The 27557-nt window shown below is 44.6% G+C and overlaps 1 protein-coding gene and 1 long non-coding RNA gene across 10 annotated transcripts in view; both read right to left on the reverse strand.

Moving 5' to 3' along the window:
* NRXN3 (neurexin 3) overlaps positions 1 to 27557 on the reverse strand; it is a 1564511-nt gene that overhangs the window by 1507672 nt on the left and 29282 nt on the right. The window lies entirely within an intron of this gene.
* LOC142828971 (uncharacterized) lies at positions 17061 to 20014 on the reverse strand. The gene is made up of 3 exons (XR_012903160.1): positions 19902 to 20014; positions 19277 to 19583; positions 17061 to 19075 (listed from the first exon to the last, which is right to left on the reverse strand). It is a non-coding gene; the product is annotated as an uncharacterized LOC142828971 (long non-coding RNA).

Genomic DNA, 27557 nt, shown 5'->3' on the forward strand with positions numbered 1-27557 from the left:
ACTATAGGTAAATGTATCTGTATTTTCTCCTCAGTGGTCATCTAAAAAGCAGATTCACTGAAAGGGAAAAGCAAAAATAGGAAACCAAACAGGTTTCTTGTATGCCGTATTGTCTAACACTTAGGATCAACAATGTATAAATATTTAAGCTTGCATTCCCTTCCACTTTTCAGAAGGTAGAAATAGTTAAAACAAGGGTATGTTTAAGAGACTCTCGCACATCTAATAGAAGAATATTCTTGGGTGTATTTATTTAGTATTCTAAATAAAGGTAGAAAAGTTGCAAAGTTTTAGTGATAGAGAGTTAACATTTATTTACACATCTTGTGAAGAAATATATAAGATCTGAGTTACTTACACAGTCAAAGAGCAAGTATTCACTATCCTTTGAGAAATGCAGTCAAAAAGTGAAATCCTCCTTTCAGAACAGCAATCAGTTTTTTAAAACAAGGAACAAGGGTAGAGATACACTTTGTCAGTCATGCAAACTATATTATCCTTTTTTCCCACAAACTCTAGTCTAGGGATGTAACAGAAGATGTACGTTTGGAGGAGGGTGTGATTTTTGTTCCTGTTGGATTGGCTGGTTTTAACTTTAACAAAATACTGAAAGTGAAGATTTGTAAGTACCACCCCAAAACGAGAGCTTTCCTTTCTGGTTACAAATATAGGTTGAAATTCTCTTAACTGGGATTCTCTGTTCCGGCAACATCCATGATCCAGCATAGATGTTAAAGGACCAGACAGTCCTAGCAAAGGGCCAGTGGCAAGGATCCCTGTGGGGGTCGTCAGGACAGTGGTCTTCCCGCAGCAAGCTGATGGTGGGGTCGTCTAGTGCATGGCAGCAGGTATGCCCAGAGGAAGATAGGAGAGATGCATGTGGCTGCTGGGGGGGTCCCAGATCACCAGAGCGTTGCGCCTGGCGGGTCTTGGCTCCCCAGCGCAGTGTACATGGCTGCCCAGCGAATCCCAGAGACAAGACAGCAATGGCTGCCCAGCGGGTCAGCAAGGCAGGGGGGACAGCAGGAGGTGAGGAGCTGGCCATGAGGCCAGCAGGCTGGGTAGGCCAACAGCAGGGGGTCCAGAAATGATCTCCCCTGGTCCAGCAAAATCCCTCATCTGGGACCAGTCAGGTACTGAGAATGCTGGACCAGGGAGGTCTAACCTGTAGTGATTCCTCCAAGAGAGGTAAGACATACAGTAATTGTGAATTATATTCAGAAAATCCCCAGTTTTGGATTCTCCGACCCAACCTAGAGGTGGCAGGACTCAAACCCACAACCCTGTCCTCCCCAGACAAGTGCCCTGTCCCCCAGGCAACATGGGAACCCACCCCACTGCCTTGCTGCAGGGAGGCTCCTTATCCCACCAGCCCTGGGGCCGCCTGGCATAACCCGACCCGAGGGAGGCAAGACTAGAACCCACAACCCTGTCTTCCCCAAGCGAGCGGAAAGACCTGGAAAGACCTGCAGCCTAACACAGCCTTCTGAATGGCCAGCAAATGCAGGCTGAGGAGTAAGATTCCTGCTGAAAAATGCATGGCGACAATAGGTGTACAGTTACCATACTGCACAGAGCTGATCTGCTGTCTTAGACTACATCTAACTGCTGGCTCTTTATCAAATGTCCCCACTGGAAAACCTAAAGTTTCAATCTCACAAAGAGGTTTCCAGACTACCAGAAGCAGACATCTCCAAACAGATCCCCCTACCAAATCCATTCTCAACAAACTCTTCTTGCTGCTGTGCCAGACTAAGAGTTGAATGGTAACCACTTCTTCCTGTCACTTCCAACACAACTACTTGGCTCTCATTCCCAGGAATCTAGACTGCTTCTGATGGAAAGATTGGAGTTTGGAGTGACAACTCCATTGTAAGCAAGAGCACACATCTGTGAATGAGGGGTAGGCAGAGAAACTCATTGTTATGTCAGATGAGGAGTGTGTCAGAAAAATCTCTGTTTATAAAGTACTTCCCTAAAAATACATCCAGATCCACTAGAAAGCCATGGATGCTGAAGTAATGTCTTCTTACTCTTTGCCCTAGTCAATACCCAGATTCCCAGCTTTCTTGGAGACCTTCCCCATGACCATCCCCAATACATTTGTCCTGAAAGACTTACATATTTCCTACCAAAAGGCACAGGAACCCTGCCAACACTGGTCTGAAGACTTACTCTTGGGAGGCTCTTCACAAGCCACCATAGCACCTGATGCTACTAGCTGCACAGACTATGGATATAATCATTTCAGTCTCTCCAGCCTCAAAACACAAGGCCTTGACATTCCTCTAGGGAGAAAAAGCTTATCATTTGTAACTATAGTGTCTCATCCCAGGGGTCTTTAAGTCTCCTCCTTTTTATAGTCATCAGATATTTTGGCCTTGTGCTGAATTTTCCTGCGATCATCCTCTCCCCCATGTCAGTAAAACAGGCAAGGTCACTGGCTTCTCTCTCTCTCTAAATATAAATATAAATATAAATATAAATATAAATATAAATATAAATAAAACTCTCCACATTTTTGCTTTCTCCAAGGGACAGTGCCTTCCCCTTCTTCCCCAGTTTGGATTCTATCCCAGGTATTTCATCAATAATGACACATGCAGCCTGGGGTCACATCAGTAAGACTATTATTACAGCTCACCCTAACAGGGAATTCTCAAGACAAGTAGCCATTCTGTGCATGCCACATAAAATCATGGCCAGATTCCCCAGTGCACAACCAAGGTAAAGCATATAGCCAGAAAATATTTGGCTGCAAGTATATCAGATTTCAGACAGTTTGCAGATGGATGGGGATAACCTAAGAAAAAACCTCAGACTGCAGCAATTTGCAATCCCTACCAAGCCAACTCCTCTTCTGTTCAACTTCCGATACTGAAGCCACCACAATGATGCCTTCAAGTGACTTCCCATAGTTCATTAAGTGATGTGACAAACATCCAATAGAATTCATCCAACCATTGTGGGTCATTCTCATATGCTATCCCCAGGGAGAGAAACTGGATATAAATATAATGTATGAAACATTATCAGTTGATTTTGAATCAGAGACCACAAGTAAAGGCTCCACCCACATCCCATGACTAACCACAATAAATTTATCTGCCCCGTGATATAAAAGTTATCCAATGAAATACAGAACAACCTGTGGCAGTGGAGCATTTCCTGAAATCACAAGTGCAGTATAAAGGCTATAATGAATCATTCCTAAGGCAGATGGAGTGTGGGGTAAGGAAGGGACTGGCAGTTGAACGTGCACACATATTCCATAATTATCAAAGGAAATATTCATCACTCCATTCAAGAGGGACAAAGTAGGGCTTTTTCTGATTAAAGATTAAAGGAGGTTAAAGTTTTTCCTTTGATCACTGGGAAAAGGGCCCACTCTGCATTAGTGGAGGAACACTTGAAAACACACACACAAACACAACAAAATCACAATGGTAAAAAAAAGTGGGAAAGGAAAAGTAAGGTTTCATGGGACATAGTAAAGCTCAGGAGGGCCAGTGTTATAAGCTTTTATGTATTATTCATAAGCTAAAATGGTGGAAAAGGGAATCCAGATATGAGAAGTGCGTAACAAGAGGCCTATGACCTGGATCAATTGTAAATAAAGACACACTTTTATTCATGTGCCATTAAGCATTTTGTTATTTCACTGCCTCCAATACCCCACTTTGCACTTCTGCTTAGGGGCTGTGTGGTTATCGAGACCTGGCCACAATACCAATACCCCAGAAAAGTAAATTAACTGCTTCCCTTTTTTTAAAAGACTGTTTGACTATAATTATTTTTACATTTGCTTGGGAAATCAGAATCCAGAGGACGGTTAAAAAAAGGGGGAAAGGAAAGGAAAAAAAGAGAAAAAGACAAAGGTAAGTTGGTGGAATCCAATTAAAAATGTCTAAGCTGCTTTCCCTCAAATTTCAACCAAAGAAAGCTTCCTTGGAGCAAGGGGTAGTGTGTGGTCTTTAGTATTATTTTATCGGTCATCTAGTCAGAAAATTACTGACATTATTCTTAAAGCTGACATGATTATCAATCATTAGACAAAGCTTTTATCTGGAGCTTCTGGCAAGAAATAGAAGGCCTTCCAGGATGCGTTTAATGCAGAAGGCTAGTGGTTCAAAGAGGAGGGAGAAGAGGAAGGAGTAGAAGTAGGGAAGATTGAGGAAAGGCTAGTTACCATATATTCCACATCAGTGACACTTAGATTATTATTTTGAAGTAGGAAACACAAAACAGCAGAAGCCAGACTGAACAGCATAAGAAACAGCACAGGTGTGCATGGAAAATAGGCATGTAACATCTTGTTTAATTGGTAAACCAGTTAAATGTAACGTTTAACCGATTAACCAATTAAAGAGGAGCCTGCCTGTGGCGTATCAGCGCCCACCATAGACAGGGATTGCTTAACGGTAATATTTACCAGTTAACCTTTCACATCCCTAAGAAAAGGAATACATCATAAAAGTCTTATCCACAGTTAATAACTACCCCGCTCGAGTACTTCATACCAAAGCATCTCTACCCGCTCACAATCCCATACTGCCCTGGTCTTATGCTGGTTTGTCACTACAGAATTGCTGCTACCACTGGTCTGCACATGCCCTCACATCTTCATCCCTCCATTCTTTTCTGTCTGCATCACATTCCTTTTATTGTTACCCCCTTTCTTCCTCTCCCATTTCCCCTCCACTATGCTTTTTTAAACTAAAGAGTATTTCCTAATTCAAACAAACAAATACAAGGAAGTAATTAACGTCTTGAAGGAAGCAGACAATGGAATAGTGCCATTTTGTTACTGCATTAAAGACTTAACTCTCTACCTCCTCAAAATTTCTGCACTTTAATTAAGTGCCTTTACAGGCAAGTTAGATGGCCTCTGGAGTGGAGTTTATCAAATGAGCTGCTGATATGCCGGTGGTGCACATTTGCAGGATGGGTTTACTGTGAAGAATGCAGCTACAGTAGTAAGGCTACAGGAGCAAAAGGCCAAGAAACCTCCCCAATATATGGAGAAAGGAGGTGAGGGAATAAAGGGGAATCCAACATCTAAGTGATACCAATAAGAGAGGCCAAAAGCCCACATCTACATTTAACAGACCCAGGGAGGAGGTAACAGAAACCTAGACTGTAGATCAGAAAAATGGGAAATCAGTTTTTAAGCCCTGTTACCACACTATCCCCTTCTCTTACATGTGGACATTCATATGGAGGGGACCAGAAGGGCAATCGAACAATGAGGTGTTGTCCAGTTTCTGGGACACAAGAACACCTGAATCTCTTGGAGACAGGAAGAGTAAAGAGGGATCTGCCTGGTTCCCTGGGATTCCAAAAAGGTGACTTACAAAAAAGAAAGTCACAGCCAAAAAGAGGCTATGATGGGGACAGCAAACCCCACACTGGGCCAGAAGGAGTGAAGGAGCAAGTCCCACCCCTCCAACTGTACCAAGCATGCTTGAAGTGCTGGCTCAGCATAAAGGGGAGCAACTCAGCTCCCGCACCCCTACCAAATGAGCCCTCTCACACCCAAACTCCCTCCCAGAGCCTGCACCCCATCCCCCGCCCCAGCCCTGAACCCATTCCAGCACCCTAACTCCCACCTGGATCCCACACCCCTGCCCACATCCCCAACCTCCTATCCTGACTGCACTCCAAATCCCTTAGCTCCAGTCTGGAGCCCCCTCCTATATCCAAACCCTTGATCTCCAGCCCTACCCCAGAACCCACACCCAGCTGGAGTCTTCTCTCCTTCTTGCATTCCAACCCCTTGCTCCAGCCTGGAGTCCCCACCTGCATCCTGAACTCTACTTTATTGACCCCACGCTGGAGAAGCCCTGAGCCTCCCCTTAATCTTGCCGGGCTATGTCTGGCCCAACACCAATTTTTCTGGGGATCAGTGGCCCCAATAGGGAAAAGTTTCCCCACTCTCCTATATACCATCAAAAGGTTCCTATTTAATTCCATCCCTCTTTATGCTGGCAAAAATATCACAATTGCTCCAAATCTCAGAATTTAGATCTGCATTGGATAGTCATAAATATTAAGTTCAGAAGAGACTACTGCAACTTATATAGCCCTATCACTGTAGCATTCAAGACCCTCCACACACTAGTGAATTTGTTCTCATCACCCGCTTGTGAAAGTATCATCCCCATTTTAGAACTAGGGAATAGATGCTTAGAGAGATTTAGTGCAAGATCTCGCAGGGATAGCCAAAACCAGCTATTGAACCTATACCTGCTAAGTTCCATGTACAAATGCCATCTAATGTAATGGAAATAAGAACCGGATGGTGGATGAATTGCTCTATGCAAAAAGTACATATTGTGGGGTGGAGGCTCAGCTTCTTGTCTTTTGCTATTTCTTTGTTCTCCAGACCGTTTCAAAAACGTACTCAAATATCAAGGAAATGGAAAAGCAGCAGATAAAGAGCTCACAGGTACAAGAAATGCCATATAGGATGCTGAAATATGTAGGCTGGGAAGGATTAGATATTTTACCCATAAACAGCAGTAAACATCAATTTCACTACACACAGAAACCAAAAAAGTTTCCATTAATAATTATCAAAATTTGCAGACAGTCAAAGAAAAACGCTGCTGGAGAACTTATTAGAGTGTGATTTAAGGATATTTACCTTGTGTGTTTTGACATGTGATGCTGACATTTTTATAGGTTAGAAAGCTTTAATTTTTTTGAAGCTCAGTGTCTTCTTACATTAAATAATTTCTGTCTAATCCCCTTGATTGTCTCCTACGCCCAAGAGCTCCCTGCAACTATGAACATTTAAATTGGTAATCTTTTTGAAAAAAAGCTTAAAGCAAACAATATTATCCATTCATATTATTAAAAAAAAGAATTTGCCAAGCATATGTATATAATAAAGATGTATAAAAGTCATGAATTACAGACTCACAGACAGCTTCCTCTGCAACTGTTACTTGGGCCCTGTGCAGAGATATAAGGTTTTGTTGCGGATGCTGTCACAGTTATGAGTTAGTATGTACACTGTATGGAGAAGGAGGTTGCGTTAACAGTGCTATGGGAACAGTAACTTTGAATTTCCTGAATTTGGAGCATTTCAGTTTTCAGCCATATTGGTACACCAACTTAGTAGTTGGCACTGAATTTTCTTGTCTGCCCCTTTTTGGGTAGGTTAGCCAACTTTCTAACAGAACACCCTTCCCCTGCCCCTTCTCCATGGCCCTCTCCTGCACACTCCACCCCCTCATTCACTCATTTTCAATAGGCTGGGGAGGGCCCCTTTCCAACTGGGTGTTTGGTCGAAAACCGGACATCTGATCACTGTATTTTTAGGAGAACCCAAAAGAGAGACTGCCATGAATGCCTGTTTCAACATAAGATTCAAATGTGATTTTGCATATATGTGAAATTAGACATTAAAATGCATTGTGTCTAGTCATTTAAAAAATGTGTTTCTAGCTACACGCAGACTTATTTCATGGAGGTTAAGTCCATAAAAGGCTATTAGCCAGGGGACAGAAATGGTGTCCCTGGCCTCTGTTTGTCAGAGACTGGAGAAGGATGGCAGGAGACAAATCGCTGATCATTGTCTTCGGACCACCCTCTCTGGGGCACCTGATGCTGGCCACTGTCAGCAGACAGGCTACTGGGCTAGATGGACCTTTGGTCTGACCCAGTAAGGCTGTTCTTATGTTCTCATACGTAAAGTACTACATTTTGGTCTGTTCACAGGGTCCATTTTTCATAAAGCCTAGGAGTTCAGGACTGCATAAAAAAAACAAAGTACAGCCACATGTACAATCACTGTGAAATCAAAGTCACGACCTCTACTCTTAAAGCATAGGCCTCAACCACTTGAATTAAAAGAGAATTTGCCTTCGCAGAGATTAAAACAGAGGTACTGTGTTGAAACTTGAAGGGCAGGATTAACATAGAAACTTGTATTCATAATTACTTGTATGATAGCAGGGTAAGGATTGTGGGGGCTCTGTACAAACACAGACTCTAGGCTTGGAGGAACTTACAATCTAAACAGACAAAGCAGACAAACCAAGGATTCAGGAGTGAGCTTGGGGATGATGGAGAGATCAGTCACTACAATACATTTTCTATAGCCCTCCACTTGTAGAACTAGATACAGCTATTACAATGTTTAAAGCTTCTCAATAGATGGACTGGAGGATTGCTTTAGATGACTATCCAGTTCCATGATTCTATGAAATAGTTTCTCTGTAACACTGAAATATGAGGTAGCTCAGTCAGAAGTTCTGCAGTAATTACAGGGTGAAATTCTTAGGCTGTGTTATGCAGGTCAGAGTAGACCATAATGGTCCCCCTTTTAGCCTTAACATTTTATAAGAAAGGCCCCTCCTTAATTTGTGATATTGCAGAAATTGTAGATCCTGCCAATACTAGATTTCCACCACAGTTTTGTCAGCCAAGTTGAAGAGAGTGGGAGCCCCACAATGCATGGGGCCACCAGCTGCCGGGGTTCCTGCTGCCAGCCCTGAGCGGCTGGCTTCCACGGTCAGTACCAGGCATTAATAACTGCAATATAGTTACAGCAAAATGTTTGGTTATCAAAAAATTAGCAGGCATAACATAATATTAGAGTGTTTATATTGTTTCAGCAGTTTTTTCCTTAAACAAATAGGACTTCTCTGGCTTTTCTAAATTATGACAATTAATAAGGCCCATTATTACTTTCCTGCAATTTTCCCTGTCTTGTCCACAACTCAATGCAATTATTTGCCAATCATCCTCTGATTCAAGTAGGGCCTTATTTATAAACCAGCTCAATCACAACCATTACAGCAAGATACAAATGCTACATGTATCACTGAAAAGCCTAGAATTCTAGCTCTCCACTGACCCACAGCCTCGCTGGTTTGCCAGAGGGAGCCCATCTTGAACATTTTATTGGTCCAATACTGAACACAGCGTGTCCTGGACCTCAGACCAGGATGATTTGCTGTTCATAATTTCACCTGATTTGCCTTTGAGGGAAATGACAAATAACTGTCTGGAAGTTGTTTTTCTATTTGCCTTCTTTTGTAATGGTCTGATTTTGGATATGGTCCTGGTCATTTGGACTAGAGATTAGAGGTACACCATTGGAAGTTAGAGGAACAACAAATGCCATTTATTACACAACTGAGTAAATAAGTTTATGCAAAGGAAGCATGAATACAGGCAGTGATAGGCTCTGTGTAGTTCAAGGTTCAGTCTTTCAGACAACTTCAAACACCAAGATCATAACCTTTTACAATTAAAGATATTCTAGCACTTTTCACAGCAATAATAGAGTAACTACATAGTTTTGTTAAACCTTTCTGCAGGTTCAGTTGACACGTCCTCTTTCCCTTGTCAAATGTATACACTATTGTGGCACCCCGTAAAGTGAGTAATGGAGTCCTCAACATACACAATCACATTCATTGTTCAACTTCCACTTAAAAATCCTCCTGGAACGCAGTGTGAGACTGTAATAAGGGGGCTGTGGTGCATCTGGGGATTAGCGCTGCACATTCCTTTCTTTCTGCCACTCATACTACAGCCCCTCTCTCTCTCTAGGAGTCACAGTATTTCCTCTTCATGTCTTGGCCTTTCCCCTTTTTGCTACAGCTCTCTGGTCTGGTCACTGAAGAGCTTTTCCCTTCTGGGGAATCAAAGTCCCACTGGACCAGCTGTCCATGTGTCAGTTCAGGCAGTCCTCTGATCAAAAATTGTGCCACCAGGGCAGCCGACAGTCTCAGCAGGCCCTTCGGCGGAGAGGGTGGAGGGGGAGGGGGATAGCTGGCTTCTGGAAGAGGCAGGGCCTTTGGCAGAAGGGGCAAGGCCAGGGAAGGCAGTTGTCCATGCTGCAGGCCACACGGAGTATGTGATGTGGTGCTCCGGTGGCGATTTAAAGGGACTGAGGAGACACAATGACCTCACTGCACACAGTCCTTGGCCAAAGCACCACAGCAGTTCCCAAGAGCTTCCAGATGAATTTCAGACATTGCCTTCCTAAGGAGGGCAGCAGCTGTATTTCTGTTATAGGTGTACAAATCAGTACAGCAGAGATCTTGGAAGTGTTCTGGACACTTTTAGGTGGTATTATTTAAAAGCCACAATAACTACATTTATATTTGTTGTATATTGGGTTGTAGATATAGATCTTGTTGTTATGGTAACTGAGTAGGTCACTGGGGTCAGCCCAGCTAGTCTGGGCTTGTTCTGGGGAGTTCTATGCTATGCAATAAAATGGACACTTGCACCTACTCCAGCTCTCTGCCTTTCCACTGATTTCTTCCTATGCTGTGAAACTCCCCACGACATAACAAGTGGCGACGAGGATGGGATACCTGTGCTGCCTCCAGCAACAAAAGAAGTAGAAGTCAATGTAAGAAAACAAACTCTTTCTGGCTGTTCTGGAAGGTGGGGGTAAGAACTGACTGCTACCCTGTGCAAACTGAAACTAAGATCAAGGAGCCCAGAGACTGGAAAAGTAAAAAAAAAAGGGGGAAGTGCAGCAGCCATGGCTACACTTACAGGGCCACTGGGACCTTTTGAGGAGACTGTAGAGCAATGGCACGTATATACTGAGCGTTTTGAACTTTTTGTTATTGCAAATGACATTAAAGAAGAGAAGAAGGTGCCAATATTTTTAAGTGTTGTAGGGGCTAAGACCTATTCTCTGCTACGCAGTTTGCTGCTCCCTGTTAAGCCAGAGACCAAATCTTACAGTGACGTTGTGGAAATCCTGGGGTCACATTATGCTCCAAAACCACTGGTAACTGCAGAAAGGTACAGGTTCCATAGCAGAGACCAAAAAGAAAGTGAAACAATTGTACAATTTGTAGCCAATTTGAAAAAGCTTGCTGAACACTGTGAATTTAAGGAGATGTTAAATGATGCCATACGTGACAGGTTAGTGTGTGGCCTGCACAGTGAAGCTATACGGAGGCGTCTGTTAACAGAAGCTCAGCTCACCCTACAGAAGGCCATTGATATTGTGGTCTCCATGGAACTGGCCACACAGGAGGCACAATACCTTAGTGCACCCCCTGGGGTGCATAAAATGTCCCAAGAACCTACACACAAAACAGTGGGGAGCCAGGAATGTTACCGCTGTGGTAAGACAGGTCACCATGCATCAGAATGCTGGTGTAAGAACCTAGTGTGTCGACAGTGTGAAAGAAAAGGACACATTGAGCGTGCCTGCAAACAAAAGAAAAAGAGGCCTGTGGCCTGGCGGAACAAAAAGGAAAATCTGCATACCATCGAGCAGATGCCTGATGATCAAAGTGACACCTTGTCTGAAGAAGAAGCACCATGCTGTGTTTTGTCTTTGAAAGGGGGCTCCCATGAATACTGGGTAACCCCACTGTTGGATGGCAAACCGGTACGCATGGAAGTGGACACTGGTGCAGCAGTTTCATTGGTCTCAGACTCGGTGTATAAGGAAAAGTTGAAGCATCTTCCACTTAAGGCAACAAAGATCATTCTGAAGACATATACAGGAGAAGCAGTATCCCTATTGGGCACTACTGATGTTAAGGTGGAACTAAATGGACGGACTGCAGAATTACCACTGTTTGTGGTGAAAGGCCATTACCCAGCCTTAATGGGGAGATCATGGCTTAGGAAGATCCCACTGGACTGGGCAGAAGTGCACTGGATGACTAAAGAAGAAACAGGTCTGACTGATATATTAAGGAGACATGCTGCTGTTTTTGGAGAGGATCTGGGAAGTATGAGGGGAATCACCGTGAAACTGAACATTAAACCTGATAGCCAACCAAAATATCTGAAGGCCAGAACTGTGCCATATGCTATCAGACCAAAAGTTGAAGCAGACCTGGAGCGCCTAGTCAAAAATGGAGTCCTAATACCAGTTACCCATAGTCCATGGGCAACTCCAATAGTTCCAATATTGAAGAAAGATGGTTCTATTCAGATTTGTGGGGATTTTAAGGTCACTGTTAACCCTGTTTTATGTGCAGAACAATACCCCCTTCCTCGCATCGATGACATCTTTGCGGGCCTGGCTGGGGGACAAAGGTTCAGCAAGATTGATCTGAGTCAAGCATATTTACAGATGCAAGTTGAGGAGGAATCCCAAGAGCTGTTGACTATTGTGACTCATAAAGGGCTTTATCGTTACTGTCGCTTACCCTTCGGAATAACTTCTGCCCCAGCCTTGTTCCAGAGAGCTATGGACCAGATCTTGTGTGGCTTGCCAGGAGTTCAGTGCTATCTTGACGACATCCTGGTCACGGGTGGGAATGAGGAGGATCACCTTAAGAACTTAGAGGCTACCCTACAAAGACTGGAAGAGTATGGCCTACGAGTCCATAAAGATAAGTGTGCATCCTTTCAGCCCTCTGTCGAATATTTGGGACACATCATTGATGCTACTGGTCTTCATAAGTCCCCTTCAAAAGTTAAGGCTATTGTGGAAGCTCCACCCCCTCAAAATGTTAGTCAACTTCGCTCATTTCTAGGACTATTGAACTATTATGGAAGGTTTATTTCACAGCTAGCCACACTATTAAAACCACTTCACGAGCTCCTTGGCCAGAACAAGGTCTGGAAGTGGACTGACGCCTGTGATGTTGCATTTAACAAGGCTAAATGTGCATTGCTAAATGCAGAGGTCCTGACGCATTTTGATCCATCCTTACCTTTACAGTTGGCTTGTGATGCCTCCCCATATGGAGTGGGAGTGGTCTTGTCACATGTTATGCCCTCAGGAGAGGAGAAACCAATTGCTTTTGCTTCACGCACCTTAAGCACAGCTGAAACTAACTATGCGCAAATTGAACGTGAAGCATTGGGAATCGTTTTTGGAATTCGGAAATTTCACCAGTACCTGTTTGGACGGAAGTTTACACTTCTCACTGACCATCGACCTCTGACGGCAATTTTTGGTCCACACTCAGGTATTCCACCAATGGCTGCTAGTCGTATGCAACGATGGGCATTGTGGCTTTCAGGACACACATATGAGATCAGATATCGGAAAGCCACTCTACATGACAATTCAGATGGTCTCTCTAGGCTGCCTTTGCCAGTCAAACATCAAGATAGTGGCCAGAAGGAAATCTTTTACTTTGAGCAGGTAGAGAACAGGCCCATCACTGCTGCACAAGTTAAGAGAGCAACTCGTGTTGACCCAATACTCTCCCAAGTAATGGAACTAGTGATGCGTGGAACATCTCTATGGAACTCTCAGGTCTCATCTGACCTTGTCCCTTACATGTCCAGGAGAATGGAGTTATCAACCCATTCGGGGTGCTTGTTGTGGGGAATGCGTGTCATTATTCCAAAAATACTGAGACAACAGATGTTAGAGCAACTGCATTCAGGTCACTGTGGAATGGTGCGCATGAAAGAAATTGCACGAAGCTATTTTTGGTGGCCTGGTTTGGACAGTGACATTGAAGAGAAGGCAAGAGCTTGTATTTCTTGCCAGGGTGTGAGGAATGAACCTCAATTGGCACCTCTGCACTCATGGGACTGGCCTGAAAAACCATGGCAACGTATTCTTGTTGATTTTGCTGGCCCATTTGAGGGTAGCATGTTTTTGGTGGTGGTAGATGCTCATTCCAAATGGCCAGAAGTCTGTATAATGTCTTCCACTACTGCTGAGAGTACTATCCAAAAATTACGGGGAATCTTCTGTCATTTGGGTATTCCTGAACAACTTGTGAGTGACAACGGTCCACAGTTTGTGTCTCAGGAGTTTGGAAATTTTATGAAAGCAAACGGGATCCATCACATCACTTCAGCACCTTATCACCCGGCCACAAATGGATTGGCTGAAAGGTTTGTCCAGACAATGAAACAAGCTTTGAAATCGGTTAGAGAACATTCACTCATACAAAAGAGTCTGGACACCTTCTTACTATCCTACAGAAAAACTCCTCACGCTACAACCAAAGTGTCCCCGGCTTTTCTAATGATGGGACGTCAGCTACGCACATGCTTTGATTTGCTGAAACCTTCAGAACCACGACAAATTGTGCAATGTCAGCAGGAAGGTCAAGTCATCAGGCGTGCATCCAGAGCAAAAGACCGAACCTTTAGTCCTGGACAGACAGTTTTGGCTCGGAACTATGTTCCTGGAGCTAAATGGGTCCCTGCCACTATTATTGCTCAAACAGGACCTGTTTCCTATACTGTCCGGACTGCGAAAGATCTCATCTGGCGGCGGCATGTAGATCAGCTATTGACAGGTTATTCCTGCCCCCAAGGCACATCTCCAGTTGAGTTGCCTGTCCTTCCCACTGCTGGTGAGCTACCATGTCAAGAATCACCTGCTCCTGACTCTCCTCCTCCATCACCACCAGTGGCAAACAATAACCTCCTCCCTGAGCAGGCTGATCCAACAGCCTCACCTGTTCCCACTTCAAGTTCCCAGCCCAGTGTCAGGCCTGCACCCATAACATCTTCGGGTGCGAGAACGCCGGATGTCCGCCGTAATCCACCGAGAGAAAGGAGGCCTCCTCAACGGCTGGACCTTTAGTTGAGATTAACTCACAGATGGGGCAAAATAATCCCCAGGGTTAGCTGGGAACTTGAGGCGTTCTACCCTCATTTCATAGTTAGTTTTTGTTTTCTTAAAGGGACATTTTTATTAAGGGGGGAGGAATATGTTGTATATTGGGTTGTAGATATAGATCTTGTTGTTATGGTAACTGAGTAGGTCACTGCGGTCAGCCCAGCTAGTCTGGGCTTGTTCTGGGGAGTTCTGTGCTATGCAATAAAATGGACACTTGCACCTACTCCAGCTCTCTGCCTTTCCACTGATTTCTTCCTATGCTGTGAAACTCCCCACGACATAACAATATTCTATAAATAAAACACAGCAATGTCTCTTTCCTACATTCCATGCAGTAGATACTCCTGCTACAAAAAGTCTGGCAACAAACATGTCAGACATATTGACAAAACAAATTGAGGGGGGCTTTTTTCCTCTCTGTTCCATATTGCAAGGCTATGTTCTTTATTCCTGCTGTTCTGATATTTATCTTTGCCTTTCTTCTCCCTCAAGCCAGAGGCTTGTCTGCTATCTCTTCATGTGGATACATGCAAATTTGTTTGGTTTAAAGGTCAGCCATAACTTGTTTGTACACGGTCTGTCTCTGATGCAGAAACCCTTTATTACAAGATGAGGAAGAGTCCTAAATACCGGAATTACGGGCCTCAACTGGGTGCAGCTGGAAGAGAGTAGACTCACTTGAGTCCCATTACATGCCACAAGTGTAGGAATAAGACCTCACATTTCGGTAGCCTTTCACTCCAGGATCTCAGGGTGCTTTATCAATTACTGTTGCCTTTCAAAATGATCCACAAGATTTGGCACTACACACACTAGGAGCGTGGTGCAGTGTATGTATAGTTACACATCGCGGCAAAAAGCAGGTTGCAGCCACATGGCCATGTATAACTATGTGAGTCAGTGAAAGACTCTTGCTGGGGAAGCACAGCATTTCCCTGCTACCTCTCCTCTGCCAGAGCCTCTTCCTGCTTCTGGGAAAGGCTACAGCCATGGAGAGTTGGCAGAATCTTTCTTCACTGCTAGAGCCTCTCTCTGTGGTAGGAAAGGCTCCAGAAGCAGGGAGCCAACAGGGCCTTTCCCCGCTACCAAAATCTTTCCCTGTGGCAGGGAAATGAACCACCAGCAAGGAAGAAGCAGTACACTGCACCGCTAAAAACAGCAACATAGATGGGGAAGCATGACTTGGGCAAGTAGAGAACCATGTAGAGCAGTCATGTCAAAGAGGCCTCTGGGGGGCCACATGTGGACCGATCGACATTTTTTGCAGCCCACCACTACATTTTTATAAAAGAATAATGTGCAGCCTGCTGGCCACTTGGAGCACATGGCCGAGTGCAAATCATAGCCAGCCAACCAGCCGCTCTGCACACAGCACCGCAGTGACTGCTCATGACTGGCCAGGCCACTCTGTGCTAGGCACTCCAGCACGTGCTCACAGCTGGCCAGCTGCTCTGCACAGGCATCAAGCTCCTACTCACAGCTGGCCACTGTGCTCACACCACCCCAGCACCTGAGGAACAAATGTGTGGCGGCAGCGGCAACTCTGGGACCCAGGCATTAGGTTGGGGGGAGCTGGGAGTGCCTGGCTCTGGGGAAGGGGGAGGCACTGGGTTAGACCAGGGGACTCTAGTGGGGATTGGGTTAGAACGGGGGTATGATGGGCTGAACAAAGCCAACCTTCCTGCTGGAGGCCTTTCAGCACCCTGGCCAGCAGCAGGAGCAGCAGAGAGGTCCTCCGAGCTGGGTAGAAAGGCAGCTCTTGCGGTAACCAATCAGGGTGCAGCAGCCCAATATAAAAGGAGTTGCTAGGCCAAGGCCAGTCAATTCCTTCCTGGAGCTCAACCCTGGCAAGCCTCAGGGATGACTGGGAAAACCTCAGAACTTTGGATAGCTCCAGGTGGGAGCTGTGCATTGTAACTGGACAGAGCCTGGTTCTACGGCTAGAAGCTTGCTAAGAAGCCAGGGCAACCCGACCAAACCTGGATAAGGGGGTCCAATCGCAAGACCTTAGAGAGGGGCTTGACGGAGCAACATCCGGGGGAAGTGGTCCAGGGACGTGACAGCGGCTGTAGACATTGAAACTTAAGATGAAGACTGCTATTTAGGGTCCCTGAGCTGGGACCCAGAGGAGAGGGTGGGCCCGGGTCCCCCCCAATGCCCTGGTAAAACCACACCTGGAGCAGGGTGTAAATAAAGAGACCACTGCTTGGATATTGACTCACCACAGATGGGCAAGTAAAGACTGTGAGACTTCCCCCAGCCACCTAGGGGCACTCACCTGAAGGGCAGAACCTGTACAGGGGGTATGGCAGTGCCTGGCTCTGGGGGAGTGGAAGGGGATATTTTTTAACATTTTGGTTTTTATTTATTTATTCCCAAATAAAAAATGTGTATTAATTTTATATCAATAAATGTAAATTTTTTGCAATTGCATGAATATTACATGTTTATGCAAAATCTCAAACTTACAAAGTATCTGAAATTTTCACAGAAGCCTGTTTTATTGGATCACCCACGGTCTACACTTGTTTTAAAAAATTAAAGTACCTTAAATGTATATGTATATTAAATTATTTTATATGGGCAAATAATTTTACACATCAAATTATTGTATAATATTAAAACAAGACTGGAAAAATTATGAAATATACCTAAAACATAATCTATAATAATACATAATTATGACTTTCTGATAGAAGTACATTTTCTTTGGTGGCCTTGAAAGCTATCAGTTTTCACTCGTGCGGCCCTCAGTAGGCTTCACAAATCTGAAGCCTGATATAGAGTATATACTCAGGTACATAGCTATATGCTTCAGGCACATCTTTTCTCACCTAAGCCATGCCTCGTGGTCTTACCCAGCAATTATTACATGATCCATGCTGCTATTTACACATACCTACTATATGCGTATGTACCGTAAGCACTGCCAAAAGAAGCACACAGTGTGTATGTTCCCAAGTCTCACAACATCCAGACAGATAGGAAGTGAATATCAGCTCTATTTTGTAGAGGAGGAACTGAAGAACGTAGAAGTTAAGGCATACGTTTTCAAAAGCACCTAAGTAACTAAGGAATTAAAATCCTATTTTCAACAGTGACGTAGAAGCCTTAAGTACTCAAGTGCCCAAATCCTTTAGTAGCCTTTGCAATTGTTACACTCAGTAACTTGCCCCAAGGTCGCAAAGTGAGCCATGGGCAGAGGTTGGGAACAGAATCCAGGAGTCCTCAGTTCCAGTTTACCAGTTCTTGGACACATGCCAAAGCAGTCATCTTGGCCTAAAGGCCAATGTACATGCTTTTTTTTAAACACAAAGAAATAACCATGAAAATGCTGTTGTGTTACTGAAGGGATGCACTACTTCCCAGCCTAAAGGTTAGAAATACATTTTGTAATAACCTGGCAGGGGCCTATGTCATCATTGCCTTGGTTGCATCCAATTTGGTACTGCTTGGCTGTGTATGGTAGGCCCTATACTGCTAGCAGAAAATAGAGATTTGTCTTTAGCAAAACTGTATTCTAGCACCACTAACACAGGGACATTGCCAATGAACACCCAGTTATGTTATTAGGAGGCCACTGCTCTGTTCATAATTTGACACCTAGATCCTCCTTTGCTCACCTGCCAAACCCCCCCTTCAGAATTCTGCATTTCCCTGGCAAATGCCGATGGCATCACTATCAGCCAAGGCAATGTCATACACACAGCTCCTTGGCCCATATTAGATGCTAGAAGGAAGGATGTCAACTACCATCACCAGGGGAACACACATAGTCCTGGATTTGGATCATGCCAAGTAAAAAGCAAGTCATAAAATAAAAGTAAATATCTCAGGCCAGTCTTTCATGTGCACGCTTCTGTCCTTGCTAGGGCATTTGCCACACTATTCATTCTTATCCTGTCTCTCTCCCCACAGCCCCAATTGCAGATGTAGCCCATGTTTTTCCGCTCCTAAATCTCTCCCCATCTTGCCTTTCCTACAGATGGGACATAGCTGCAGCCAGCAGACCATGTTTACTCCTGAACTTTTTAAAAGTCCCATCAATGCAGACTAGAAATGGGTGTTGCATTTAACAGAATATAATTTGGGCTGAGTCTGGGTACATTATTTCCACTGGTTATTGATGGCCTTTCATAACTCACTCAGGGCTCTGCTGCACTCTGCCATTTGTGAGTTACAAGGTCATCAATAACCAGTGGAAATTATATACCTAGAGAGAGGCCTGGTGTAGAATCATGCTCCCTGAATACATACTGCATAATTACCAGTGTAGTCCTGGGCGAAACACATCAAAGAGCAGCTTATAAATACCAGCAGGAGTGACACCTACACAGGAGTAAGACATGTGGTTCTTTTTCAAGTTAATATTTTCTCTCAAAAACACAATGCTACTTTCTTCTTCCATGTCAAATGTTTAGAAGTGAGTCCATGCCCCATATAATTAGACACAGCCTTGGAGAAATGCACAGACGTGTCTTGCTGGGCCCTGCTGCTGTTCATTAATCGCTCCCGTGGCTCCTGATGGGACCCCTAGAGAGAGACAGACTTTATAGCCTTGCTATCACTCAGGGATCTATTTGTCAAACATACATACACACCCTCTACCTATTAACAGATGTTTGAAGATTTGGTTACTGTATTAGATTATCAATGGACTGTAAGTAGTACACCATTAGAGTGCACTTGACCCAATGCAAAATATAAAAGACAACTGTGCTACCTTGTACTTACTCATAGCCAGATCCAAACACAGTTCAAAGGCCAGTTTCCTCCGACAAGTTGTTGGGGGAAATGCTAGATGGCTACATGGCATTTTGGGGCTCATGTTGCCAGGTTCCTAGTTTAGCTACTGAAACAGAAGTTGACAAGCCAGCCTTAGGTTTAATAGCTGATTTTTGGTCAACAATCAGATGTTTTTCCACCAAAGCCTGCAATGATGTTCATACACTTTGCTGTAGTAAATGGCAGATTCTCCTTGAACAATCCTCCTCTTCCAAAGACATATCAGGGTTCTCACGTGCAGGATTTACTGCAGTGGCTAGAGGAGAAGAGATTAAAGATGACCAAAGAATCGTGAAAAAGGAGCGAACTCCTGGGTTCAATGAAGACAGTGAGGGTTTTCAAATTCAATGGAGCTACGGTTTTACCTTAGCTTTGTATTAGACGCCCTAAAGCAAAGGGTACTTTACAATCAAGATCAATATTGTACCGCAGAGGCTGGATTTTACACAGCCCTTGTTCTTCCTGCAATTTAGCATTTCTGAAAGATGTTCCAATGCTCTCACTAATCTTACAAAGATTTTGCTGATTAGAGCACCTGGATCATTCAAAAGGAACAACATAAGAATTACCATACCAGGATAGATTTTCCATCCATCCAGTCCAGCTTCCTGCCTCCTGGCTAGGCTGGTGCAGAACAGATGTCCAATTGGAGATGTCCTGTCTCACACAGTGTCTGATGCAGGTTCCTTTAGACAAAAGCACAAAGTCCCAGTACTTCTGCCAGTTCTATAATACTATCCTGTGGAGGGGAATTTCATCTTAATTCCAGCTCCTGACAATTTATGCCCAGTTCCATATAGTTTTTGTGCCTCTTGCACATGCTGTTCATTTTATCTGGGATCAGTGCTAACACCATGCTACATGCTGCCTCCTTTTCAGAGTCACCCAACTTATGTATATGCTCGGCCTATGCGTTATTATGAGCATTACATCCAATGACACCTCCATCAAAGGATAAATTGAAGTCCTATTTTCATGCCACTTTTAATATGGCTATAAAAAGTGCTATATAAATATGGTTAAGTGTATTATCATACTGTGGAAGGAAAGGAGATTCCTGAGAGAGATGGAAAAGTGAAGTATCCACAACCAGGCATGGTGGACACTGGCATCCTGACATTTAGGGTGGCTTTTAAGGGAGCATATGATGTCAAAAAACTCTGACTGGGCACCATAGCTAGTACGAGTCATAGACCTCCTGTCATTTCAGAGCAGGATATTACATTAGCAATGATGCTGGACTGTTAACTCAGCCCTCTGCAGCAAGCTGATTATATGCTGAATTTCTTTTTCTATTTCAATTTGTCCACTTTAAGACATGATCCCTTTATGATGCATTCTTTGGCCCCTTGCTCCCAGTTTGCAGGACAGGAGAATAAGAGCCGTGCCTGACAGGCATTTTCTACTGAATTTAGGGTAGTATTGGACACTCTGTGGCCTGCATGCAGCCTACTAGGGCTCTAAGTGAAGCCCATAAGACATTTTGTTTATCATTGCCTATGTGCAGGATTGACAGACTCCTCTCGTTTCCATCCATATAGTATTTTTCCTAACAGTATTATTCAAGTAACACACATGTAATGCAAGGGCACATGAAGGGAGATGTGTGCTAATTGCACACAACACTGATGTGAGGCCCATGCGCTACCTCTGAGTCCAATCAAAGTACTGCTACAATTCAATTGGCACATCCTGTAAATTCTAGGTGCACATGCAGAGTTAGCAAAACTACCCTATCCTGGGAGACTGTCTTGGTTACAACAATCCTATGACCCACTTAGATGAATGAGAGCCACTCATGCAACCCACTCGCTAGCATAGGTGGCTCATCACTGATTTAGGGTCTTCTCCCATATTTCTCTTATTCTTTCAAATCAAATAGGGCACAAAGAGAAATTAAAGCCTTGTAAATGCCCTATCTTCTCATTATTATCCTGTCAGCATGTGCCACCCCTGCCCTAGGGTATGTCTAGACTACATGGCTCTGTCGACGGAGCCATGTAGATGAGTTTACTAGACATAGGAAAATGAAGCGGCGATTTAAATAATTGCCGCTTCATTTACATCAAAATGGCCACCGCGCTGTGCGGATCAGCTGTTTGGTGGCACAGTGCAGCAGTCTGGACGCGCCGCGGTCGACAAGGGAAGCCTTTGTCAACCGCTCCAGTAAACCTCATTTCACGAGGCATACTGGAGCGGTCGACAGGCTTCCTTTGTTGACCGCGGGGCATCCAGACTGCCCCGCTGTGCCGCCAAACAGCTGATCGGCACAGTGCGGCGGCCATTTTGATGTAAATGAAACGGCGATTATTTAAATCGCCGCTTCATTTTCCTATGTCTAGTAAACTCATCTACATGGCTCCGTCGACAGAGCCATGTAGACTAGACATACCCCTAGAGGGACCTTTATGAAGCCAAAAAGGAAGTTCTGTCTCCATGACCCACACAGTTCTTGGATTCTCAGGCTACACTGATCTATCTGAAAAAGATACACCAATTGTGGAGTGCAATTTGCATGCCTTTTTCCAATAGTTTTTTCGGAAGAGACTTTTCCAAAATTTGGCCCATCTACATTGGGCCAAATTTTGGAAAAGCCTCCTCTTTTGGACAACCCCTTCTTCCTCATGGAAGGAGGAAGACAGGGCTTCCAAAAGAACACATCTGCTCTTCTGCAAAAAAAAAAAAAAGCGGAAGGGCAGACATGTTCCCTGGACACAGAGGAGTTTTGCCAGGATCTCTCTGGTATCCCCTGAAAAATCCCATAGTGAAGACATAGCCTCAGAGACAACAAACTTTGGGAACAGTTAGCACAATTCATGGGGCACTTTCACAATAAGAATATTTCCCAGATCTTGGAGAGACGCTCTTTCCCACAGCCATCACAGATACATCCTGAGAAACGTTCCCATGAGAACCTTGCAGGCTTTTCCAACTATATTGTCTATTTTCTCATCTGTAGACTGAAGTCTCCTTGCAGAGAAGTTTATCTGAGAATTAACTTATTAATAGCTCCCACAATGGGAGATGGGTCGATACGAGACCTTTGGCAGATGGGAGCCACTGATCAATAATTACTCTTCTATTAAATGGTCCTTCCCTTGTGCCGGCAAGACTCCTCCCCTCACATACAGCTGCAGCATTAACCTTTACAGCTCAAGGATTAAAGGAGGCCAAACAATGGAGGTGTTTCTAGGAAGCAGGGAGAGGTAGTTTGATGGAATGCATCCATAGATTTACACCATACATTTACACCAAAGATTGTAATAATCTTTGTACAATATATGACTTGTTCAGGTATCCTTTAAAAATAATAACCTACTGATCAACAATATCATGATGAAACACGTGTAGGAACATTATATGTCAAGCTATGAATTCCCCCAAATGATGTTGGCAGCACATGTTCAGATCCACGTAACCCCAGTGTGACGGGGCCCCGCAACACCGCACTAAAACCCCCGCGGCAAAAGCCCTATTCAGGTTGCAGGGAAGCGCACACCGGCGTTGTACCGGGTGTACCCACGCCGCAGACCAGCTGACAGCCTCAGGCACGGCGGCTGCGGCATGGACGCTGCGGGAGGGGCTGAGCTAGCTGGTGACGTCAGGAGGATGTTCCCCTCCGGCGCCGGGCGCGGCGGCAGTTTTAAATGCCGCCCAGGGCTGTGTGAGGAGGGAAGGGGTGTGGAGGAAGACAAATGACGGAGATTGGAGCCTTCACCCCCGGAGGACAGGCGAGGGCAAGCGCCAGCAGCCACGGAAGGCAAGACATCACGGACACCCGTGGAGCAACGGGATCCAGAAGGTCATCCGGAGCGACGAGTGGCTGGCCCGCTGAGGGCCGGGTAAGCCAGCAGCAGGGGAGGGGAGATGGAAAGGAGAGGAAGTAGCCCAGAGCGGGGCCATATCAAAACCCCACAGATTGGCAGGTTTCGGCAGGACACCCATCAGGCGGACCCGGACCAAAACTGGTCTGTGTCCTTCAGGGCCCTGGGCTGGGGCCCGGAAGTGAGGGTGGGCCCGGGCCCCCCTCTTCCCTCTCTATCCTTCTCCCCCTCTCGGAGCAGCTACAAAAGAAAAGCCCGGGAAAGCAACCAAAGGGCGTTTTAGACTTGTGCCACCGGGAACTGGCGGGAAAAGCACGTCATAGGAGGCAACGATAAGGGCGTGGAACAAGGGGGCACCAGACTATTCTGCCTGCACTCAGATGCCGAACTATCCCCGTAAGGGGTAAAGCCCAGGCTGTGTGGGCACTGTCGGAAGACAGTGGCCCGAATAGAATAGCGCCGCCGCCGCCGAAGCCAATTCCCCAAAACCGATGAGGGGCAGTGCTATAGGGGGAGTGGGAATCCCTACACCCAGTTAGGCAGGTCTAAAACAAAGGAATGTGAGTTTACCTCAATTTACATATAAGTAATAAACAAGGTCCTTGAAACAGCAAGAAGACAAGGCAGATTTGCATTTTAGCAAACAACAGCACTGAAGCCTCTTCCATAACTAGGCTCCTTGTCTCCATCCTAATAGCTGGAAGGAATGTTATCTAGGAGTAACTCTCAATAAAACGTATTTCAAAAGTTAACAGAACTGTAAAATTGAAGGTTAAAACACCCCAGCAATCTCTTCTTATCCTCCTCTCTCTTTTTTCACCAAAGACAACCAAAGACAAAGCTTTTATATACTTTAGGAGCAGATCCTGACCTGAAATTTGATTAGTCCTGTTCCTCAGACCATGTGGTAAGAATTTCACCATGAACTAAGTTTAGTTTAAGTTTTAACTTTATTTCTCTTATAACCATTTCTGATTTTAATGCCTTATACTTGCACTCAACTAAAATCTCTCTATATAGGTAAATCAATTTGCCTTGTTGAGTTAAAATTAATCTAGTATTGTGACTTGTTTGGGTATACTTGGATTCTCATGGAGAGGCTGGACAATGAGCACCACCTATGGGGGCCAGGAAATCTGGGACAGGGAGTGTGTTGGGGTCACCCTACAAGTTGTAACCAAGGCTGGTGGAAACCAGAGGATATCTGGCGCTTGTTGACAGGATGCTGATGTCAGAGCTGCTGGACCAGGACTGCAAGGCTGAACACAGACACTTAGCCTGAGAGCTGCATGCTGTTTGTGAGGAGCCCAGTTTGGGAGCTACAGCAGCAGCTCTGGGAATCTGCAGATGAGGGTACCATCTGCAGATGAGGGCAAGAGGAGAAAGATGTTAGCATTTGTGTGACATGGCTAGAATAATACGAGCAAAGCAGTAGCAGAGCTATCAAAGATCAAGCTTTCTGGTCCAAAATAGGACATTGACCTGTTCATGTTAATTAGAGACTTTAGGTATCTGGGTAACTGATACAGCTCAAACTTCATCTGCAGCCCCCACTCATCCCCATTGTGTTCCCTTGTAGAGCTTCCCACTCCTTTACACCAAAGCACCTAAGTCCTGACCAACAACATCACTGAGCAGAGGCCACTACGCTTCATAGCTTGTGTGCATGCCTGTTTGTTAACCATGTTCATCTTCTAAACCCAAGGTTCTCAAACTCTGGTCTTAGGGATTGCAACCCCATTTTTATGGGGTCACTGGAGCTGCAGTTAAACTTTCTGCAGCCCAGGGTCCCAAACCCAAGTTTGCATGCTCAGATCCAAAGCCGAAGAGCTTCAATTCTGGGCAGCAGGACTCAGGTTACAACCCTCTGCTTGGGCTCAGGCAGCAGGACTCAGGTTACGATACCCCTCCAATACACATTGGCTGTGTCTACACGGCACCCCTTTTCCGGAAAAGGGATGCAGATTAGACACATCGGAATAGCAAAATCCGCGGGGGATTTAAATATCCCCCGTGGCATTTGCATTTACATGGCTGCTGCTTTTTTCCGACTTGGGGATAAGCCGGAGAAAAGCGCCAGTCTAGACGTGATTCTCCAGAAAATAAACCCTTTTCCGGAGGATCAAGTAGGAATAAAAGATCCTCCAGAAAAGGGTTTATTTTCTGGAGAATCACGTCTAGACTGGCGCTTTTCTCCGGCTTATCCCCAAGCCGGAAAAAAGCGGCAGCCATGTAAATGCAAATGCCGCGGGGGATATTTAAATCCCCCGCGGATTTTGCTATTCCAATGTGTCTAATCTGCATCCCTTTTCCGGAAAAGGGGTGCAGTGTAGACACAGTCATACAGGCTACGTCTACAAAAAATGAGGGAGAACAGCTCTTGCACAAAGGGGGGATTGCGCAGAAAGGAGCCATCTACACAGCGCTTTTTTGCACAAAAACCTCTTGCGCAAAAGGGAAAGGAAGAGGAAATACAAATGAGAGCGTGACATGTGCAAATGAGCACTGCATTTGCTCTTCTGCAAGAGGCTCGTAGTATAGACGTAGCCATAGAATGGTCGGGCTCAGGCAGGCTCATGCTTTTGTCCCCCCTCCTGGGGTCAAGTAGTAATTTTTGTTTTCAGTAGGGGGTCGTAGTGCAATGATGTTTGAGAACTCCTATTCTAGGCTAATACATAGCCTTACTTCAACAAGCAACTTTGCATATACATGCAGACTAATGTATCATCGTAATACTTATCTCTCATGTAATGTATTGTATTTTCCTAATAAAACAAGTTATTTGTATGTATTTGAATGATACAAAAGTAGGGTGACATTGGAAAAAAACAAAAACTACATTTTCTAAAACCCGGCGATTTTTTGGTAAAAATTGGTTTACGCTGAAAACAAAGGAACTTAATTATGCAAAATGTAATCTGCCCAGGAAGTCTTAGCCATGGCAGAAAATGAAGGCACAGGCTTGCAAACTATAACATTCATAAGCCATAGCTCCACAATAGAAAAATGCACTTTACAGTTGTAGTGTCTCTAAATCAGGCCTGCTGACCAGGGGGGAAGCAAAGAGGGCAAATATTCTGGGGCCCAGCAATTCTAAAGGGCCCAGAGTTCCCAGCTGCAGTGGTGGCAGCAGCAGCCGCTGGAGCCTCAGGCCATTTAAAATCACCACTCCTGTGTGCTCTGGGCGGCCCTAAGGGCTGCAGCAGCGATGAAGACTTTCTTCGCAAGGCCCCACCCCTCCTGGAGTGAGGAGCTGCCCCTCCCCCCTTTGCCAAGGGGGCTGGCATGGTTGTTGGCAGCCCGGTCTAAACGAAGCATTTTGAGTCAGTTCAAAAAATAAAAACTTTTCCATTAAAATACTTCAGCATTTTATTTTGGCAAAAAATGTCAAAATGAGATGTTCCAACATTTCCAACCAAAATGTTTCAGAATATTTAGTGCTGTAAAAAAATTGGTATTGCACTTTTCATCCTCATTCAGGACTGGAAAAAAAAAAGCTGAAATATTGGAATTTCCCCTGGAATGGAAATTTTGAATTTTGCTCAGGTGTGCTAATAACCTTGCATTGAAATATGAGCAGTAATGTCATGTGTGACGAGGGACTGGAACTCTGCATTCCTGAGATCTGTTCCCAGCCATGCTGCTGACTCCAAATATGGTTCTGGGCAAATCCCTTAGCCTTCTAGACCTCCCTTTCCCAAATGTCTAGCAACACTCACTCTCCAGAGAGATCTGCCTGGTTTAATTTATTCGTGTATATGAACTCCCTTCAGCTGCTCAGATAAGGAGAGCAGAGGGACAGATGATTGTGGCTTTAAATAAGCTAGTTACAATAAAAATATTTTTTTAGGAAAAAGTCCTCCTCCCATTTGTTTTTTCTATGTCCAAATTATGCACAGAGCAACACGTACAACCCACACAGTCATCTGGATTCTCTTTGCCCTGCACTTCTGTTTCTAGGCTGTGGAGGAGATTTCATTTCCCACTCCCAGTCCAGTGCCTCAGAAAGCCTCTCCCACCCCAATCTCCACCTCCTCACCAGAGCCAACATGCGTTAGTAACTTGCAGCAAGTGCTGAGTCAGCGAGAGGGTTGCCAGTATCACATCAAACTAAGAAAAGAAAAGAAAAGAAAAGAAAAGAAAAGAAAAGAAAAGAAAAGAAAAGAAAAGAAAAGAAAAGAAAAGAAAAGAAAAGAAAAGAAAAGAAAAAAGCTCTTCTGAGCAAAACTGGCTCCCTTCTTGCAGAGGAATATGACCATATACTCTAATTACAAATTCTAGCTCCAGGCTGGTGATTTTAAGAAAGCTTTGGGTATCCCATCACCCTCTCTCTCTTTATCCAGTTAAGAACAATTAAGGCATGTCTACACTAGGAAATTATTTTGAAATTACTACATTTGAAATAA

The sequence above is a fragment of the Pelodiscus sinensis genome, chromosome 4, assembly GCF_049634645.1.
Source record: "Pelodiscus sinensis isolate JC-2024 chromosome 4, ASM4963464v1, whole genome shotgun sequence".
Classification (NCBI taxonomy): domain Eukaryota; kingdom Metazoa; phylum Chordata; order Testudines; family Trionychidae; genus Pelodiscus; species Pelodiscus sinensis.